General features: G+C 48.4%; 1 non-coding gene across 1 annotated transcript; it reads left to right on the top strand.

The window, feature by feature from the left end:
• The first annotated feature begins 5868 nt into the window (after positions 1 to 5868).
• On the top strand, positions 5869 to 5974 carry LOC120916638. The gene has a single exon (XR_005744049.1). It is a non-coding gene; the product is annotated as a U6 spliceosomal RNA (small nuclear RNA).
• The last annotated feature ends 7654 nt before the right edge of the window (positions 5975 to 13628 follow it).

Below are 13628 nucleotides of genomic sequence, written 5' to 3'. Positions count from 1 at the left end.
TCCTTGCAGTCGGACCTCCATTTAGGCCACCAGAAGGAGCGAGAGACCAGTTCGGAAGTTTTACGGGTACCAAAATGGCCAGCCGATTTACGATCATGGAAGGTGCTGAGGATTAACTGTCTTGCCTCTGTTGGAACAAAAATCTTCCCACGAGACCACAGCAAGTCGTCCTTTTTCTCCAAGGAGGAAACCTCATGATCAGGGCACCGTTGGCATGCGGTCTTTAGAGCAGTCAACAAATCTGTTTGAGGGAGAAGCAAAAAATTTTGAGGTGACAGGATCGTGCTGGGCTCGGAAGTATCGGGCGTCTCTGGAAACATCCTGGAGAGGGCATCAGCTTTTCCATTTTTTGCGCCAGGACGATAGGTAATATGGAAATTGAAGCGAGCAAAAAAAAAGAGCCCAACGGGCTTGTCTGGGCCTAAGGCGTTTTGCAGACCGTGAGTATTCCAGGTTCCTGTGGTCAGTGAAAATGATAATGGGATGCGCTGCCCCCTCCAGCAGGTACCTCCACTCCTCCAGTGCAAATTTTATGGCCAGTAGTTCTCTATCGCCTACGTCGTAATTGCGCTCAGGAGGACTTAGTTTCCGAGAGGCGTAGGCTACTGGGTGAAGAAGCGACTTCGGTCCCTGTCTCTGGGAAAGAATAGCGCCTGTAGCAGATTCCGAGGCGTCCACTTCTAGAACAAAAGGTAACGTAGAATCCGGATGACAAAGTACAGGTGCCGAGGTAAAGGCCGCTTTGAGTTTGATAAAGGCCTCCTGAGCCTCTTGTGGCCACTGGAAGCGGTGCCCCTGGCGGGTCAACTTGGTGATGGGAGAAACAATTGATGAAAAACCGATGATGAATCGTCTATAAAAATTGGCGAAGCCAATGAAGCGCTGAACGCCCTTCTTGTCTGTTGGAGGTGCCCACTCCTGGATAGCACTGATTTTCTGGGGATCCATGGCTACCCCATTCACAGAAATGATGAATCCTAAAAATTGCACTGATGTCTTTTCGAACTCGCATTTTTCTGATTTGAGATAAAGCCGGTGTTGTCTCAAGATGGTGAGAACCTGCCTGACATGTTGCCGATGTAATTCTTTTGTGGCTGAAATGATGAGAATATCGTCCAAGTAGACTACGAGGAAGTCATCTAAAAATTGTCGAAAAATGTCATTGACTAGATGCTGGAAAGTGGCGGGCGCATTACAAAGCCCAAAGGGCATGACCAGATACTCGAAGTGCCCGAATCTGGACCTGAACGCAATCTTCCACTCATCTCCTGCCCTTATTCGGACCAAATTGTAGGCGCCCCGGAGGTCCAATTTAGAAAAAACCTGAGCTGATCGGAACCTTTGAAAGAGCTCGGGGATTAGAGGCAGCGGGTACCGATTCTTGATGGTAATTTTGTTTAACTCCCTATAATCAATGCAGGGTCTAAGCGATCCATCTTTTTTCTCGACAAAGAAGATCCCCGCCCCCGCTGGCGAGGAGGAGGGACGGATGAACTTCTTACTTAAATTTTCTTCAATATAGGCCTTGAGGGTCTTCAACTCAGTCTCTGACAAGGGGAATATGCGCCCAAAGGGAATTTCAGATCCGGGCAAGAGGTCAATGGGGCAGTCATATGACCGATGTGGTGGGAGACAATCGGCTTGTTTTTTGTCAAAGACATCCTTGAAGTCTAGGTAGGCTGGAGGAACATGCTGTAGGTCTTCAGGTGGAGTAGCTAACGTGGAGCAGGAGACTGGAACGGGTGCGAGACAGTGCTGGGAACAGTAGGTGGAAGGGAAGCTGACTTCTTTCTTGAGCCAATCAATGCAGGGCAGATGAACTTGTAGCCAAGGGAGACCCAGAATGATAGGGAACATGGGGGACGGGATCAAGTCCAAACAGAGGAACTCCCGGTGCCCAGAATCTGAGATGGCACAAAGAGGAAGGGTTTCCTGGGTAATCAATCCGGAACGGGGAAGAGAGCCGTCAGCCAGATGAACTTGCAGCTGAAAATCCTTGGTACGGCAGGGGATACGCAGCTTTTGGGCCAAGGATGAGTCCAAGAAGCAGCTGCAGGCCCCGGAATCAATTATCGCCGGCAGACGTGTTGCCCCTTCCGGGAGCTGTAGGGAAAGAAAGAGGATAACATAAGTCTGAGGCAAACTGGTAACAGGGAAATTGATAGCAGATGGAGGTTTCGACTTACAAGGCCTTACTGGGCAAGTGCGCAAAAAGTGTCCGGCGGCTCCGCAGTACAGACAGAGGTTAGATTGACGCCTCCGGAGTCTCTCTTCTGGAGTCAGAGGGGCCCGTACTATACCAAGCTGCATCGGCTCTGGGTCGGGTAATGAGGTGTTTGGTGGAGCTGGGTGAGGCGGAGGTACTGGAGCATATCTTGGTGGAACCCAGTTAAGCCGGTTGGACTGGAACCTCTCCGAACGACGTTCTCGAAGGCGCCTATCCAGCTGAGTGGCGGTTTGGATTAAATCCTCCAGAGAGGCAGGGGGTGCCGACCTTGCAAGCTCATCCTTTAGGTTCTCAGAGAGGCCCTGGCGGTATTGGTACCTGAGGGCCAGCTCATTCCAGCCTGTGTCAGCAGACCACTTTCTAAATTCGGCGGTGTAGTCTTCCACCGGCCGTCTCCCTTGATTTAAGCTGTGCAGAGTACCCTCCGCTGTGGCTGCACGTAGAGGATCGTCGTATAATTTCCCCATGTGGGTGAAGAAGGTGTCCATAGAGTCAAGTATTGGACTGCGTTGTTCCATTAAGGAGTGTGCCCATGCTTGAGGCTCCTCAGAAAGGAGAGAGATTACGAATCCAACCTTAACAGCTTCGGTCGCAAAAGTTCTAGGTTGCAAGGCCAGGTAAAGGGAACAGGCATTCTTGAAAGCCCGGTATTTCCGGCGGTCGCCTGAGAATCGCTCGGGCATGGAGACCCGGGGTTCGGGATTACTCCCCATCATGGCAGGGCTTGCAGGAGCTTGGGCAGCAGAAGGTCCGGGTGAAGAGGCTAGGGCTGCAGCGGATGGACCTGGGGAACCGGCCAGTTGTTGGAGGCGGCCATCAATCTGGAGGTAGCCTTCCTGAAGCTTCTGGACTGCCTCTGTTAAGGCGGAGACCTGTTGGCACAGCGTCTCAAAGGGTGAGCGCGCCCTGTCGGTCTCAGACATCTGGCTGGTTTGTACTGTCAAAGCCTGTACTCACCGAGACCGAGATGCTGAGGGCGGCTCACCTTTGCGACCCTGTGCAGACCACTCCCTGGAGTTGGGACAGAGGAGGGACGGCACAAGGAGGCACCGGTGCCGGGAGCTGGCAGGCAGACTTGGTGCAGCTGACAGAAGCAGGGCAGGTGCAGAAGACTGGAGACAAGCATTGGTCAGGCAGGAACTGGTAGGTAAGTCTGGTAGGGTCCACAGGAGATGAAGGCAAATCCGAGTCACAGGCCAATGGTCAAGGGCAGGAGAGTTCAGAGGGAGTCCATGAGAGCAAGCCAAGGTCAAGGGGCAGGAGACAACAGCAATCCAGGTAACATTAGCCAAAGGGTCAGAGGTTCCAGGTGAGAGGAGAGTCGTCAGGAATTCCGGGTCAAAACAGGCAGGTACGGCAACAGGTAAACACATAGGAGCTGAAGACAAACCAGCAACCTGTTCAGGGAAGGCTGCTGGTTTAAATAGGAGTGTCCGGCCTCTGATTGGCCCCAGGGTTGCCGCATACCTGCACTTGCGCGCTTCCACGCACACGGCGCGCTGCCGTACCGCGCATGCGCGGGAGCTCAATGGAGCCGGGAATGGAGCCCTGACAGGACCACAGTGGTGTGCATGCATGCATTCTCATTGTGCCATGATGAATGTGTGTGTTTAACGTGAAAATAAGCCTTCTGTGAGGCATCTCCTGACTGCTCTTCCCTCAGCAGACAGGGTATCCTCGGCATGTAGGAGGAGGAGGAGGGCACAGGAGAGGATATACCGAAGGCGCCTGGACCTCTTTGGCATCGTGGAATCGGAGGTGTATCGCATGTTCAGATTTGACACTGATGCCATCCTGGAAATAGCCAGAACCCTGCAGGATGACATCACCAGCACGACACATCGTGTACAAGCAGTGCAGCCACTGGTGAAGGTCATGGCAACACTCCATTTCCTGGCCAGTGGATCTTTTTAAAGAACAAGTGGAGCTTTGGCTGGGATGTCACAATCCACCATGAGCAGATGTGTGCACCAGGTTGTCCCCGCAATCCTCAGACGCATGTCCCACCACATCATCAGACCCACCCAGGAGCATCAGCGGAAAAAGGCAATGACAGATTTCTACAGAATTGCCAGATTCCCACGCACCATCGGGGCCATTGATTGCACACATGTGGCACTACAGCCCCCCCATGAGACAGAGCACATGTACCGCAATCGGAAGCATTGGCATTCAATCAATGTACAGGTGATAGCCGATGCCCAATGCCTCATATGGCACGTCCGTGCCAAACACCCAGGGTCCAGCCATGACAGCTTCATATACCGTCAAAGCGACATTCCAAGAGGATTTGAACAGAACGTGTATGGGGACAGCTGGCTGGTTGGTGAGTGACATGGGTGTCAGGCATGACTGTCCCCCCCCCATGATGCACACATCACGAGGGGCACATGCATGACTAACATCCTCCTGTCTTTTCCCTTCCAGGTGACTCTGCATATGCACTTGGACCCCATCTCATGACTCCATACCGGAATCCTAAAACCCCAGGAGAGAGAAGATACAATGAAGCACACGCACGTACCTGTGCAGTGGTGGAATGCACATTTGGGCTCCTGAAGTCCCGTTTCTGATGCCTGGATAAGACTGGGGGTACCCTGTTGTATTCCCCAAACTTTGCGTGCCAGATCATCGGGGCATGTTGCATTCTGCACAACTGCCCCGGGACCCGGAAGTGACTCCCCGCAAACAGAAAGTGACCCCCCCGGGGCCGGAAGTGACCCCTCCCGGAACCGGAAGCGACCCCCCGGGACCGGAAGTGGCCCCCCGCGAATTTGCGGCTGGTGTCACCAACTCAGCGGACATGGGGGATGAGAGGCCGGGGCTGCGGGGGTGCCTAGTCCCGGATGCTGCAGCGGGCACCTCTAAGCACCCCCGGCAGGCTAAGGACGGTAAGGACGGTGTAGTAAAGGACGGTTTTATGGACGGTGTGCTGCCTACCCCCTAGGTCCCTATGGACACTACCACAAGCCCAGAGGGGCGTCCTGCAGCACAGGTGGGGTGGGGGGAATGTCAGGTGGGACCCCTCCCAGAGGGCTGCGCAGCCTATGATTTCATCCGGCAGTTGGAGGGGTCCCAGGGGGGGCATCCCCCCTGAGCAAGTACGGGTTGAGTCCCAAGGGGCTGGTGAGGTTGCAGAGGGGTCTGGGTGGGGGAGCTTGGTGGGGGAGGTACCCCACTCTGCTGCGGCCCCGGGGGGAGGAGCCTGTAGTCAGGCCAAAGGTGGTGGGTGGTCAGGGTAGGTCAGCAGGGGTGGGTGCGACACCGCCGGCAGGGATGGGGGCCCCCCGTCCTCCCCCACTTCTGGGGGTGCTGAGGGGGGTGCCCCACTTCCGGAGAACATCTTTCGGGGGTCTCCGGAGGCCAACTTGTTGTCTGCCCTAAGGGGGGGTCGCTCTTTTGCCCAGGTTGCGGGCTCTCGTGCCCCTCTGGACCACCTGTACAGCCGGTTTGGCGCCCAGAATTTCCGCGCCCCCCCTGCTGACCAGGAAAGGACGCAGGGGCCGGCGTGGACGAGGGGTACAGGTGGTCCAGAGAGAAGGCGTAGGAATGTTATCCAGCTCAGGTACGAGGGTCCGGACCCCTGGCCCGCCCGAGGTGAGGTGGTGGGCCTGGTGCTCTCCTTGGGTTTTGAAAAAAAGGTGCTCGCTTCGGCAGCACATATACTAAAATTGGAACGATACAGAGAAGATTAGCATGGCCCTGCGCAAGGATGACACGCAAATTCGTGAAGCATTCCATATTTTTGAGTCACGGCCCTGCCCCGCTCCATGGGTAGGGGTAACTATCCTTTTTCACTCCCTTAGATTTTGAGTTTATTATGTTTTTGAAATAAGGCTAAGGACATGTTCTCGCTCATACGGGTTGTATGTATTATTTGATGTGGTGATGGGTAGGGATGAGCTTTGTGTTCGACTCGAACGTATGTTCGACTCGAACATCGTCTGTTCGTACGTTCGGCGAATTTCGAACCAAATTCGAGTGACGCGCGTCGGCCCATAATTCACTGCGGCATTGCGCGCTGATGATTGATCAAGCATGCACCATGACCCTGCATGCTTGGCCAATCACAAGGCGCAAAAAGCGAAGAACAATAATTGGCCAAAGCAATTGCAATTGCTTACTTGCTCCGGCGTTACGAATGCTCCTGATTCAGGAACATCGTAACGCTGACTGCAGCCTAAAATCTGCGTGGCATAAGGCTCTTATGCCACGCATATTTTAGGCTGCAATCTTGCGATGACCGCTAGGGGGCGCTCCCATTGTGCTCAGTGTATAGTATGCAAATTGCATACTAACACCGATTCACAATGTTGCGCGAGCCCTGCATACGCAAGTTACGTAGTTTCCGTACGGCGTGTTTAGCGTAAGGCTGCCCCTTCTAATAGTAGGGGCAGCCAATGCTAAAGTATACCCGTCGTTCCCGCGTTGCGAAATTTGAATTTCACGTTGTTTGCGTAAGTGATTCGTGAATGGCGCTGGACGCCATTCACGTTCACTTGGAAGCAAATGACGTCCTTGTGACGTCATTTGCCGCAATGCACGTCGGGAAAGTTTCCCAACGGAGCATGCGCTCTACGCTCGGCGCGGGAGCGCGCCAAATTTAAATGATTCCCGCCCCCTACGGGATCATTTAAATTTTGCCGGCACGCCCGCGCAATTCACGGAGCTTCTGCTCCGTGAATCAAGGGCAGCAGAGCAAATGTGCGGGGGCGCAGGGCAAAATCGTTGCCCTGCGCCTCCGTAAATAATGCGCAGATCTCTTTGAATCCGGGCCAGTGTTAGTGGACGTGTGCTATTTAATTGCACATACACGCAGTTGCTGTTACTGCATGACATGTGTGCTATATAATTGCACATACACGCATTAGCTGTATGTGTGTTATTTATTTGCACATAAACGCAGTCGCTGTTAATGCACGTGTGCTTTGTTTTTGGCCATAAACGCAGTCTATCTTACTGCACGTTTGCTGTGTTTTTGCCCATAAACGCAGTCGATCTTACTGCACGTTTGCTGTGTTTTTGCCCATAAACGCAGTCGATCTTACTGCACGTTTGCTGTGTTTTTGCCCATAAATGCAGTCGATCATACTGCACGTTTGCTGTGTTTTTGCCCATAAACTCAGTCGATCTTACTATACATTTGCTGTGTTTTTGCCCATGAACGCAATCGATCTTACAGCACGTTTGCTGTGTTTTTGCCCATGAACGCAGTCGATCATACGGCACGTTTGCTGTGTTTTTGGCCATAAACTCAGTCGATCTTACTATACGTTTGCTGTGTTTTTGCCCATAAACTCAGTCGATCTTACTATACGTTTGCTGTGTTTTTTCCCATAAACGCAGTCGATCTTACTGCACGTTTGCTGTGTTTTTGCCCATAAAATCAGTCGATCTTACTATACATTTGCTGTGTTTTTTCCCATAAACCCAGTCGATCTTACTACACGTTTGCTGTGTTTTTGCCCATAAACTCAGTCGATCTTACTGCACGTTTGCTGTGTTTTGCCCATAAACGCAGTCGATCTTACTGCACGTTTGCTGTGTTTTTGCCCATAAACTCAGTCGATCTTACTATACGTTTGCTGTGTTTTTTCCCATAAACGCAGTCGATCTTACTGCACGTTTGCTGTGTTTTTGCCCATAAACTCAGTCGATCTTACTGCACGTTTGCTGTGTTTATGCCCATAAACTGAGTCGATCTTACTATATGTTTGCTGTGTTTTTGCCCATAAACGCAGTCGATCTTACTGCACGTTTGCTGTGTTTTTGCCCATAAACTCAGTCGATCTTACTGCACGTTCGCTGTGTTTTTGCCCATAAACTCAGGCGATCTTACTGCACGTTTTCTGTGTTTTTGCCCATAAACGCAGTCGATCTTACTGCACGTGTGCTGTGTTTTTGCCCATAAACTCAGTCGATCTTACTATACGTTTTCTGTATTTTTGCCCATAAACACAGTCGATCTTACTGCACGTTTGCTGTGTTTTTGCCCATAAACACAGTCAATCTTATTGCATGTTTGCTGTGTTTTTGGCCATAAACGCAGTCGATCTTACTGCACGTTTGCTGTGTTTTTGGCCATAAACTCAGTCGATCTTACTACACGTTTGCTGTGTTTTTGCCCATAAACGCAGTCGATCATACTGCACGTTTGCTGTGTTTTTGCCCATAAACTCAGTCGATCTTACTATACGTTTGCTGTGTTTTTGCCCATAAACGCAGTCGATCTTACTGCACGTGTGCTGTGTTTTTGCCTATAAACTCAATCGATCTTACTATAGGTTTGCTGTGTGTTTGCCCATAAACGCAGTCGATCTTACTGCATGTTTGCTGTGTTTTTGTCCATAAACGCAGTCGATCTTACTGCACGTTTGCTGTGTTTTTGCCCATAAACTCAGTCGATCATACTGCACGTTTGCTGTGTTTTTGGCCATAAACTCAGTCGATCTTACTATACGTTTGCTGTGTTTTTGCCCATAAACTCAGTCGATCTTACTATACATTTGCTGTGTTTTTGGCCATAAACGCAGTCGATCTTACTGCACGTTTGCTGTATTTTTGCCCATAAACTCAGTCGATCTTACTATACGTTTGCTGTGTTTATGTCCATAAACGCAGTCGATCCTACTGCACGTTTGCTGTGTTTTTGCCCATAAACTCAGTCGATCTTACTATACGTTTGCTGTGTTTTTGTCCATAAACGCAGTCGATCTTACTGCACGTTTGCTGTGTTTTTGCCCATAAACACAGTCGATCTTACTGCACGTTTGCTGTGTTTTTGCCCATAAACGCAGTCGATCTTACTGCACGTTTACTGTGTTTTTGCCCATAAACACAGTCGATCTTATTGCACGTTTGCTGTGTGTTTGCCCATAAACACAGTCAATCTTATTGCACGTTTGCTGTGTTTTTGCCCATAAACACAGTCGATCTTATTGCACGTTTGCTGTGTTTTTGCCCATAAACACAGTCGATCTTATTGCATGTTTGCTGAGTTTTTGCCCATAAACGCAGTCAATCTTACTGCACGTTTGCTGTGTTTTTGCCCATAAACACAGTCGATCTTACTGCACGTTTGCTGTGTTTTTGCCCATAAACGCAGTCGATCTTACTGCACGTTTGCTGTGTTTTTGGCCATAAACACAGTCGATCTTACTGCACGTTTGCTGTGTTTTTGCCCAAAAACGTAGTTGCTCTTACTGGACAGGTGCTGTTTATTTCTGATTTTGTCCTGTGCAGGATAAATGTCTGGAAGGACAACAAAGAAAGGCAGAGAGTCACGAGGGCAAGCAGGCTCTGCATCTAGAGGCAAAGCTGGTGGTGGACACAGTGCATCCTCTTCAGGACGTGGCCGTCTGACCGATGCGTTCAGACAATTTTTAGTCCGCAGCCCCAAGGTATGACCGGTTCCAGCAACCGTCGCCAGCGTTTGGTTTACATGGTGCGTGAATACCTAGGGGCAAGATCAGACTTGGACACCTTCCCCACCGAAAATCCTCTGACTTACTGGGTCTTGAGGATGGATCACTGGCCAGAGCTTGCACAGTACGCAATTGAGCTACTGGCTTGCCCTTCATCCAGCGTTCTTTCAGAACGCACATTCAGTGCTGCTGGAGGCTTTGTGACCGATCACAGGGTGCGCCTTTCCACCGACTCTGTCGATCGACTGACCTTCATAAAAATGAATCAGGCTTGGATCAACACCAGCTACCAAGCACCTGATGCAGATGTAACTGAATATTTTTTTTAAAATGACAGATACCTTGAAGACTGCCTATGCTGATGCTGAGTGACTGTCCTGTTATACATATAAAATATAGATGCGCTAATATTAACTTAAAAGGTGATAAAACGTACAAAGAAAACTAATCAGGGAGACCACTCCATAAACTGTGAATTACTAATATGTCCTTAATTAGTGCACAGTGATTAGCAGGATTCCATGCAGGGAAAAAATCACTGTCTTCAATCGGAATGCTAATCCAGCCCTCCACCGCTGTGATCAGATGATACAGGCACTCACAGACAGGGATTGCATGAAAGAAAAGAGAAAAAACCTCTCATTGCGCAATATTCGATGACAGATCAAAAAAATGTAATCAGAGCATTGACATATGCACTCACGAATCCCCGCTTTCAGTAAAGCATGAAAACGCCACTCAGTATGCTGTTTCCTCAGCTCGATCCGATGCACTCGGATTCGATCACAGGCTCCTCCCTACGCGTTACGTCACAGGCACGCGACTTACTCATGGGTTCCTGTTATGCTGCTGACTGAATATCCTTTTCCTCCTCACTGATCTTGCTGATAGCTACTAAAAAAATTTTTGTTTCTGGGCTCCACCACCAGTGCCTAATAACAATTTTTAATGCAATACTTTGCATGTGGCTCTTTGCTGCGCTCCAATTACAGTATCTGTGAAGGGGTTGCAGTGTTGCGTTGTGCCTAAGGCCCAATGTTTCTGCCCCTGTTTAACAGGGGCGTCTAATAACAATTTTTTAATGCAATACTTGGCATGTGGCTCTTTGCTGTGCTCCAATTAAATTATCTGTGAGGGGTTGCAGTGTTGTGACACCGCCACCAGTGCCTAACGCCCATTTTTTCTGCACCTGTTCTAGTACTTTTCTTTGTTTGATTCTTTTCTAATTAGAGTTCATTCTAGCTTTCTCCTACGTTATCATAGTGTCATGTTTATTTCCCTGTAAATACTCATCATTGTCAATGTAAACACCACAAATCTAGATTTGTTCTTTTAGGCAGCATTGATATAATAAGAAGCAACACATTGTTGAGTATCCAAAAATATTTATTGTATCACACCTAAAATGTGTCATTTTTATTTTTTCAAAAAATATCTTAATATAAATTCTTTAATATTTTTTTTTGGTCAAGAAATATTTTTTTGATTTGAAATATTTGTCTACATCTTTTTTTTTTTTTTTTTCAAAGTCCTCCCCAGCACATCAATAAGATTCTTAATTTTTTGTTCCAGCTTTTGCTTTTTATTTACAATATTCTCTAGGGCGAGGTTTGTTTCCTCTATTTCTGCCATGCAGGAATTGATCTCCCCTATTAGGACATGGGCACTGTAGGTGTCCAATCCGCCCCCAACAGCTCCGACACCTCCTGAAATTTGGAAAAAAATAACATGTATTACAATTATGCAGGCCTACATGTATTACCTGAAGCTGTGCTGTATGACACTGACCTGATGTAGTGGCATTTTGCACTTCCTGCACATTCGTCGAGGGTGGGGCTTGGCTCTGTGTGGGGTTGGTCGGCTCCACTGATGCAGCTTCATTGCGCCCTATGAGATTGTAAAAAAAGGGATACATGAATCAAAAAGATTAGAGGCCTGAAAGAGGAATATCAATCATTCTTTTTTAGGGCTGTTACTGATCCAAATTTTTCTGTTCGATTAATCGTTTTTTTTTTTAATCGATTAATCGACAAATTTCGATTAATTATAACGCACATACAGATCTAACTACTTTTAGCTGATCTCCTTGGAGATAAAATCGATGTAGCTACATAAACTGTAAAAATGGTGCGAGTAATACCAAACGGTACCAAAAGCAGTCATAAAAACATGTAGCTAAGTATGATACTGGTATAAAAATGTGTACAACGATACCACTGCTGAATCCAGATGAGGAGAGGTTAACATCAGTCCGTCGGCATGTAGATGTCCCATCAAGGGAACTATCACAACTCCCAGTGGATGGTTGTAGAATCCCAGGTTGATAGAGGGAAGTGTAACAGCCCTTGTGTGTGGCAGATAGTAAGGTCCCGCCGGCATGCAGATATGAAGGCAAAGCAAAGGAGCCCTTCAGATGGACACGGCAAGCCCCCTGGTGTCCGTGACGTCACCGGATCTCCGACGGAACACTCCCTGAAGGCCCAGAAGCCGGCGGAGAGGTGAGTACCAATCAAAAGAATTTTAATCGATCAAAAAGATTAAAGATTAATCGATTAATTAAAAGTTAATTTGCACAGTCCTATTCTTTTTAAAAAGTGTGGTACAATTGTCTGTTTTTACAATCCTTCTAAGCTTAACACAGGATTTTATCCATTACCAAAGCTGCTGCATTTCTCTATATTTGGCCAAGTTTCCTACATAGAAAAACAACAAGTATACACTGGATCACCTCTGTGTGACACCCTAACTAGGTTGTTCTTGTGACCAACACTCAATGCCGATCCTGACCTCCCTGGGGCCCGAAGGAAAATTACATGACACATTAAAAATGAGAAGCGGGGGGCGCTGACGACAGTGACATGTCACATTAAAGCAGTGTTTCTCAATTCCAGTCCTCAGGCCCCCCCAACAGGTCAGGTTTTCAGGATTTCCATTATTTTGCACAGGTGATTTGATCAGTTTCACTGCCTTAGTAATCACCACAGCCTTTTCATCTGAGGGAAATCCTGAAAACCTGACCTGTTGGGGGGGCCTGAGGACTGGAATTGAGAAACACTGCATTAAAGGAAGTTGAAAAGTGGGGGGAGGGGATGTTCTGCTGTCGGAAATGACATCTTACATTAAATTGAGAAGCAAGGGGTGCTGACTTCTTGCCTCTTCTCCCATGCAGCCAGCGAGTTGAGAAGCGGGGTGAGGGGCGAAAATGACTTCTTACCAGGCGGGGCCTCTAGTTATTTGGGGGACCTTCGCAGCTTTGCGGGGCCCTAAGCGGCTTGCATAGTGAGCCTATAGGGCGGATCGGCCATGCCAACCATTGTGCTACTGAGTCCATATGTGTAATCAACTGCTGTGCTGAGCATACTCTCCTTTTACTGTATATTGACTTAAGTTGGATTATTTAAATCTAGTTAATAACACATCTACATTAAATAAAAAATTGGTCTCACATAAAATGATCATAAATAGAAAGAACAACCGATTATTATGCCCACAAACATGAACCTTGAGACATCTATTCTTGAACTGTATATATACACAACCTGAAATAAAAAGCAGATGCCGCAAAATAATAAAAACAAATACTCAGAGTACACATGAAAATTACTTACGTCTTATGAGGACTCTTTGAATCCTCTCCAGCTGCTCCGGGTCTCTTCTTTTGAAGTCTGACCACCTCTTTCTCAACTGATCCCTTGACCTCTGCACCTTGAATTTCTCATGGAGAGTCATCTGAACCTTCTCCATTATCTGGCCCTTTAGCTTCTTGGGTTTCTTGTAAGGCCCTTTTATACAATCATAGTCCTCCTCTTCAACAATGCCAACCATCTCCACCATCTCATCAAAGGTCATTCTGGTGGCTTGGTTCATGCTCCTGCTCCTGGTGTGTGCCTGGCCTCTCTCCTTACTTGTGGTTGCAGCTTCCTGTCTCTCCTGTGTCTCATCCATCATGTCTTCTTCAGTGAAGTGCATTGCCCGAC

This window comes from Rana temporaria, chromosome 10 (genome assembly GCF_905171775.1).
Source record: "Rana temporaria chromosome 10, aRanTem1.1, whole genome shotgun sequence".
NCBI lineage: Eukaryota > Metazoa > Chordata > Amphibia > Anura > Ranidae > Rana > Rana temporaria.
This window is presented reverse-complemented; position numbering and strand designations above follow the sequence as displayed.